We start from the raw sequence: 8,578 nt of genomic DNA, 5'->3' as shown, positions 1-8,578 counted from the left end.
CAAGTTTTGGGCTCGATCCGAAATCAATACGTGTAAGAAATTAGACAATTCAAGTTCAAAGGCAGTTCGTTCCAAATTGGAGTGGTTGGGGTAATTCCTAGTTCTGGCGATTGGATTTCACTCAAAACACACCAAATGACTCCTCCCACCAAATTACGATGTTGCCCAAGTTTTGGGCTTGACCCGAAATCAATAGGTGTGAGAAAGTGGACAATCCAAGTTCAACGGCAATTCGATCCTAATTGGAGTGGTTAGTGTATTCCATACTTCTAGCGATTGGATTTCACTCAAAACTCATCAAATGACTCCTCCCTCCATATTATGACGTTGACCAAGTTTTGGGCTCGATCCGAAATCAATAGGTGTAAGAAATTGGACAATTCAAGTTCAAAGGCAGTTCGTTCCAAATTTGAGTGGTTGGGGTAATTCATAGTTCTGGAGATTGGATTTCACTCAAAACAAACCAAATGGCTCCTCCCACCGTATTATCATGTTGCTCAAGTTTTGGGCTCGATTCGAAATTAATAGGTGTAAGAAATTGGACAAATCAAGTTCAAAGGCAGTTCGTTCCGAATTGGAGTGGTTGGGGTAATTCATAGTTCTGGCGATTGGATGTCACTCAAAACACAACAAATGACTCTCTCCAACCATATGATGATGTTGCCCAAGTGTTGGGATCGATCAGAAATCAGTCGGTGTGAGAAATTGGACAATTCAAGTTCAACGGCAGTTCGTTCCTAATTGGAGTGGTTGGTGTATTCCATACTTCTATCGATTGAATTTCTCTCAAAACTCACCAAATGACTCCTCCAACCATATTATGTTGTTGCCCAAGTTTTGGGCTCGATCCGAAATCAATAGGTGTAAGAAATTGGACAATTCAAGTTCGAAGGCAGTTCGTTCCAAATTGGAGTGGTTGGGGTAATTCATTGTTCTGGCGATTGGATTCCATTCAAAACACACGGAATGACCCCACCCACCATATTATGATGTTGCCCAAGTTTTGGGCTCGATACGAAATCAATGGGTGTGAGAAATTGGACAATTCAAGTTCAACGGCAGTTCGTTCATAATTGGAGTGGTTGGTGTATTCCATACTTCTAGCGATTGGATTTCACTCAAAACTCCCCAAATGACTCCTCCCACCGTATTATGATGTTGCCCAAGTTTTGGGCTCGATCCGAAATCAATAGGTGTAAGAAATTGGAGAATTCAAGTTCAACGGCAGTTCGTTCCTAATTGGAGTGGTTAGTGTATTCCATACTTCTAGCGATTGGATTTCTCTCAAAAGTCACCAAATGACTCCTCCCACCATATTATGATGTTGCCCAAGTTTTGGGCTCGATCCGAAATCAATAGGTGTGAGAAATTGGACAATTCAAGTTCAAAGGCAGTTCGTTCCAAATTGGAGTGGTTGGTGTTTTCCATACTTCTAGCGATTGGATTTCACTCAAAACACACCAAATGACTCCTCCCACCATATTATGATGTTGCCCAAGTTTTGGGCTCGATCCGAAATCAATAGGTGTAAGAAATTGGACAATTCAAGTTCAACGGCAGTTCGTTCCTAATTGGGGTGGTTGGTGTATTCCATACTTCTAGCGATTGGATTTCACTCAAAACTCACCAAATGACTCCTCCCACCATATTATGATGTTGCCCAAGTTTTGGGCTCGATCCGAAATCAATAGGTGTAAGAATTTGGACAATTCAAGTTCAAAGGCAGTTCGTTCCAAATTGGAGTGGTTGGGGTAATTCATAGTTCTGGAGATTGGATTTCACTCAAAACACAACAGACTCCTCCAACCGTATGATGATGTTGCCCAAGTTTTGGGCTCGATCCGAAATCAGTCGGTGTGAGAAATTGGACAATTCAAGTTCAACGGCAGTTCGTTCCTAATTGGAGTGGTTGGTGGATTCCATACTTCTAGCGATTGGATTTCACTCAAAACTCACCAAATGACTCCTCCCACCATATTATGACGTTTCCCAAGTTTTGGGCTCGATCCGAAATCAATAGGTGTGAGAAATTAGACAATTCAAGTTCAACGGCAGTTTGTTCCTAATTGGAGTGGTTGGTGTATTCCATACTTCTAGCGATTGGATTTCACTCAAAACTCAACAAATGACTACTCCCCCCATATTATGATGTTGCCCAAGTTTTGGGCTCGATCCAAAATCAATAGGTGTAAGAAATTGGATAATTCAAGTTCAAAGGCAGTTCGTTCCAAATTTGAGTGGTCGGGGTAATTCGTAGTTCTGGAGATTGGATTTCACTCAAAACACACCAAATGACTCCTCCCACCGTATTATGATGTTGCCCAAGTTTTGTGCTCGATCCGAAATCAATTGGTGTGAGAAATTGGACAATTCAACTTCAACGGCAGTTCGTTCCTAATTGGAGTGGTTGGTGTATTCCATACTTCTAGCGATTTGATTTCACTCAAAACTCACCAAATGACTCCTCCCACCATATTATGATGTTGCCCAAGTTTTCGGCTCGATCCGAAATGAATAGGTGTAAGAAATTGGATAGTTCAAGTTCAACGGCAGTTCGTTCCTAATTGGAGTGGTTGGTGTATTCCATACTTCTAGCGATTGGATTTCTCTCAAAACTCACCGAATGACTCCTCCCACCATATTACGATGTTGCCCAAGTTTTGGGCTCGATCCGAAATCAATAGGTGTGAGAAATTGGACAATTGAAGTTCAACGGCAGTTCGTTCCTAATTGGTGTGGTTGGTGTATTCCATACTTCTAGCGATTGGATTTCTCTCAAAACTCACCAACTGACTCCTTCCACCATATTATGATGTTGCCCAAGTTTTGGGCTCGATCCGGAATCAATAGGTGTAAGAAATTGGACAATTCAAGTTCAAAGGCAATTCGTTCCAAATTCGAGTGCTTCGGGTAATTCTTCGTTCTGTCGATCGGATTTCACTCAAAACACACCAAATGACTCCTCCCACCATATTACGATGTTGCCCAAGTTTTGGGCTCGATCCGAAATTAATAGGTGTGAGAAATTGGACAATTGAAGTTCAACGGCAGTTCGTTCCTAATTGGAGTGGTTGGTGTATTCCATACTTCTAACGATTGGATTTCTCTCAAAACTCACCAAATGACTCCTCCCACCATATTTTGATGTTGCCCAAGTTTGGGGCTCGATCCGAAATCAATAGGTGTGAGAAATTGGACAATTCGAGTTCAAACGGCAGTTCGTTCCTAATTGGAGTGGTTGTTGTATTCCATACTTCTAGCGATTGGATTTCACTCAAAACTCACCAAATGACTCCTCCCACCATATTATGTTGTTGCCCAAGTTTTGGGCTCGATCCGAAATCAATAGGTGTGAGAAATTGGACAATTCAAGTTCAACGGCAGTTCGTTCCTAATTGGAGTGGTTGGTGTATTTCATACTTCTAGCGATTGGATTTCACTCAAAACTCACCAAATGACTCCTCCCACCATATTATGATGTTGCCCAAGTTTTGGGCTCGATCCGAAATCAATAGGTGTGAGAAATTGGACAATTCAAGTTGAATGGCAGTTCGTTCCTAATTGGCATGGTTGGTGTATTCCATACCCTCAAAACTCACCAAATGATTCCTCCCACCATATTATGTTGTTGCCCAAGTTTTGGGCTCGATCCGAAATCAATAGGTGAAAGAAATTGGACAATTCAAGTTCAACTGCAGTTCCTTCCTAATTGGAGTGGTTGGTGTATTCCATACTTCTAGCGATTTGATTTCACTCAAAACTCACCAAATGACTCCTCCCACGATATTATGATGTTGCCCAAGTTTGGGGCTCGATCCGAATTCAATAGGTGTGAGAAAGTGGACAATTCAAGTTCAACGGCAGTTCTTTCCTAATTGGAGTGGTTGTTGTATTCCATACACTCAAAACTCACCAAATGATTCCTCCCACCATATTACGATGTTGCCCAAGTTTAGGGCTCGATCCGAAATGAATAGGTGTGAGAAATTGGACAATTCAAGTGCAACGGCTGGTCGTTCCTAATTGGAGTGGTTGGTGTCACTATGTCAAATTTCACTTACAGCAACACTAGATAGGCATCGGTAGAGAGTGAAATCGATGCTATTAGCAGATTAGGCATCAATTTCGAAAATAACGATACTAAACAGGTATAAAGACATCAGCGCGCATTTTTGTTTATTTATGACGATGGCTTTATTCCCCTTTAGCATCATCTACAAAAATATAGATGCCTAAAGTGATAAGTTTTTATTTTATTTTTAAGAGGGTCATTTTTTGGTAATCTACCTCTGATGCCTAAAGTCTGAGTCAACGCCCTAACCCAAAAGTTTTACTCTCCCTCGCAAACTCTCCCTGAAACTTCAACTCCCTCTCAAACTCTAGCCCCAATTCTTCTAACTCCCTCTCAATTTTTTCACTCACTCTGAAACTAACCCAAAATTTTCACGCTCTCCCTCGCAAACTCTGCCTGAAACTTCATTTCCCTCTGAAACTCTTGCCCCAATTACTTCCAGCTCCCTCTCAATTTTTTCACTCCCTCTCAAACTGTCACCCTAAAACTCCATCTCCTGGAAAAATCTCTCCTCACCCTCTCAATTTTTTTCAGTCCCTCTGAAACTCTCTCTTTCTTCTCTCTCCTTCATCACTGCCCCATTCTTGCGAAAATCCTCCCCCTTTCCCTCTTAGAATGTTCATATTCCCAGAATACTCTACCCCTAATTTTTCGTGTAGCAGCCAGAGTCCTCTCTGACCCTAAACTCACTCACTCTCTCTCTAACCCAAAACCCTCTCTAGCTCTATATCTGATTCCAAATCCCTTTTATTCTCTTTAACCCCAAACGAGCTCATTCTTTCTCATCTAGACATCCTCTTCGTTCCCAAACCCTCTCACGACTGCAATCGCAAGGTAACCCTAACTCTCTTTATCGCTCTTTTATTTTCCAATTTAGCCTTGCAGAACCTCACGGCTGCACCCTCAATTGGTTTTACTAAATTTTGTAGAACCTCACTGGCTACGAAGTTTCAAATTCTTTCAATTATTTCAATTTATGTTCTACCAGATACTACAAAGTTTCAAATTCTTTCAAAAGTTTAATTTATATTTAGATTTTTTATTATTCATTTTGCAGAATCTAATGGTGCTTTGGTTTGTTTTTAGAAGAGGTGCCATGTGATTGGTTGAAGTTAGAGAAAAAGCTGGGTGAGAGGACGGTGGGAAAGAGGTAAAAGTCAGCTTCTTATACCCTTTTAGAAAAAAAGAAATTGTTGGCTAGTATGTTCAATATGAAGATTCTTCTAATTGAATTTGATTTAAGAACTGCAATTATCTGCTCTAATTTCTTTTTCATGTTTCATTATTGTTTTACTTTTGATTTTTTTCACTACAAGAGTGTGCGGTAGATAGCAGGTGTTCGACTGATCGTGTGGATCTGCCTGAAAATGGTGCCGCCCAAGTGTTCGATGAAAGGTCTGAACACAGCGTTTGAGGCAGGTGCTTTGTTTTGATTATGATTCAGAATTTTTTTCCTTTCTCATTTTAATTTTCCGTTTATATTTTTTTAATCCTCTTCCTCTGCTGCCAAGGATCAACGCCACTACCCCATGACCACTAACTGCTCCACATTTTGGTAAGAATTCTTTATTTTTCAATTCAATTTTAATTTGTTTTGGTGTTTGGGGTCAAATCTATCTTGGTATTTGGCAGAAATTTAGGTTTTTTAAACTAACTAAATGAGAATTTCAATTCTGTATATGTTTCATATTATTTGCTGTTTAGTTTGTAGTTTTAGATTTGATCTTTGGTTCATGTTTATTTATGATGAGTTGTACGCTGAAGATCAGCAAGTAGTTGGTTGAGTCCCTCTTTATTTGGTTACAGGTCTGGTTTCTTATGAAAAAAACATCTTGCAATTTGAAGATGACACAAACAGGGAAACACAGCTTCATTATCAATCTGATTTCTGTGTAGTGTGTTTCCTTGAACATAAGTGAGGCTACTTTCTAAGGTTAAGTACAGAAGGTTTAGCTTCCAAAGTTAATTTCACCTAAACCTAAAAGAAATATTAAAAGACTCGTCAAACATCAAAAACTCATTGAATATTTTGGCATCGTACTATTTTGGCATTCAACTAACACATCTTTGTTCTGATTTGGTAAATTGACTCATTATAATTGTTTTTGTGCCAAATTGCAGATCATATAGCCCTTATACTTGCGCATTCTAATCTTTTATGTACTGAATATGTGTTTTTCGTTGATCAAATTTCCTAGTCTTTGTTTTTGTCATATGTTTTTAAATTGTATTTTTTTGTGAACACCTTCAGTCTTGTTTTTCTCTTTCGAAGTTTTTGTTAAAATTTGTCCAGATGGTTGGTGGGAGGCTAATTTTTGTTGAAGTTGCCCATACTCAAAAACAGGAAGAGGATACCAAATCTAGATAATGACCTAATTTTTTCTCTATGTTGTTCAAGATGGGTTAACTTCTTAAGATTGAACATATATTATATTTACTATTGTATGCTCATCATTGCTTTGGTACTTCAAGTTTGAGAAATCTGAATACAGCTTCCTCTTGTAATGTCATTTTTCCCATTAAAAAAGAGAAGAAATGATTCTATTATACTTCAGCAAGTAAAGGTATTTTGAAAAATAACCAAAAGGTTTTGGCATATCTTTACTTTTATTGTTTCTTTTATTGGATAGTAATTACCTTGTTATCTAGTTAGATTGGTTGACAAATTCAGTTTTTTTGGTAGTTAGGTCTGTGTTAATATGAACCTTGTGTAATTTTTTTTCACAGCAATGTGCCTCTGTTTTTTTGGTAGTTAGGTCTGTGTCAATTGAGAAAAAATGCTAGCTGTGCATGTCCAACTCTCTACCCCATCACATGATCATTTAATTGCTAGTTTAAACATGAAGTGGGATCCAATTAATGACTTCTTGTTTAATTAGATTGATTGACAAATTAGATTTTCTTGTTCACCAATATGATTTCGTAAATTTGTATATTGGTTCATTTGAAGTGACAACATATCTTATGCAAATTTAGTACCTTGCACTTTTTAAGCTGATGTTCATATTTTGTGTTTACATTCTGTGTTTTTTTTTTTTTTCCAATATAGAGCTAGAAGGAAGGACACGTACACCCAAATGGAATTGGATGAGGTGCGAGAAGAATTGGCAAGTCATGTCCTAGAATGGCTTTTTGATTAAGCTAAACATTTCTTCATTTTACATGTCTTTCTAGCTAGTATTTTGCTTATGCATAGACAAGTATGGATAATTTGTGGTGTAGGGCTGGTAAATTTGTGATTTGGATGTGACAAGTATGGATCATTCAAGTATTTTGCTTATATATATATAGACAATTAAGGATATATTTAAATTACTGTTGATATAATGTTTATTTTTATGAGCAATGGCAACAACATGATTTGGAAATGAGGTCTTTCTTAAATACTATTATAGTAACTAAGTAAAGTGTGATGTGAAACAAGCAAAATACCTACTCTTTCCTTGCATAAATGATGCTTATTGTTTATAACAATTTCAGTTTTCCAGAAATAACTGAAGTTGAAAGATAAAAACAACAACCAGACATCTATTATCACTGATGCCTAAAACGAGAAGTAGCATCAACATTTATGTAACCACCAGCACTATTGGAGGTTTTTCACGTCCGCAAAATAAAAAAAAGCAATGATGTATAACATAATTCACAACACCATTATTTGTTTCTATGATGTTGTAATTGATAATATGCATCAGCATAGTAGATATCACTGATGCTGTTAGACCTCTTTAGCCTCATCCCTTTTAAAACTACTGATGATGTTAGACCTCTTTAGCCTCCTACCTTTTGAAACTACTGATGCTGTTTCGGGTTTAGGCGTCAGAAGTCAACCTTTTTTTGGAACTCGGAAATCATTTAGGCATCGGAGTTTACCAGATATCCGATGTAGTAAGTGATAAACAGCGACGGAGAATATCCGTTGCCTATTACATAGGAATAGGCAACAGGCTTGAATACCACGGTATTTATGTGTAATAGGCAACGGATAAAATCCGTTGCTAAAGCCCTTTTTTGGCATAGTGTGTATTCCATACTTCTAGTGATTGGATTTCACCCAAAACCCACCAAATGATTCCTCCCACCATTTTATGATGTTGCCCAAGTTTTGGGCTCGATCCGAAATCAATACGTGTGAGAAATTGGACAATTCAAGTGCAACGGCAGTTCGTTCCTAATTGGAGTGGTTGGTGTATTCCGTACTTCCAGCGATTGGATTATACTCAAAACTCACCAAATGACTCCTCCCACCATGTTATGGACAATTCAAGTTTAAAGGCAGTTCGTTCCAAATTGGAGTGGTTGGGGTAATTCATAGTTCTGACAATTGGATTTCACTCAAAACACACCAAATGACTCCTCCCACCATATTATGATGTTGCCCAAGTTTTGGGCTCGATCCGAAATCAATTGGTTTGAGAAAATGGACAATTCATGTTCAAAGGCAGTTCGTTCCTAATTGGAGTGGTTGGTGTATTCCATACTTCTAGCGATTGGATTTCACTCAAA

The 8,578-nt window shown here is 38.4% G+C and overlaps 1 long non-coding RNA gene across 1 annotated transcript; it reads left to right on the top strand.

The window, feature by feature from the left end:
• Positions 1-4,343: 4,343 nt before the first annotated feature.
• On the top strand, positions 4,344-7,376 carry LOC110744727 (uncharacterized). The gene is made up of 5 exons (XR_015826159.1): positions 4,344-4,906; positions 5,159-5,222; positions 5,389-5,491; positions 5,584-5,627; positions 7,122-7,376. It is a non-coding gene; the product is annotated as an uncharacterized LOC110744727 (long non-coding RNA).
• The last annotated feature ends 1,202 nt before the right edge of the window (positions 7,377-8,578 follow it).

Source organism: Prunus avium, chromosome 8 (genome assembly GCF_965620075.1).
Source record: "Prunus avium chromosome 8, drPruAviu1.hap1.1, whole genome shotgun sequence".
Lineage (NCBI taxonomy): Eukaryota > Viridiplantae > Streptophyta > Magnoliopsida > Rosales > Rosaceae > Prunus > Prunus avium.
The sequence above is the reverse complement of the archived record's forward strand: the minus strand, read 5'-3'. Positions and strand labels throughout refer to the sequence as shown.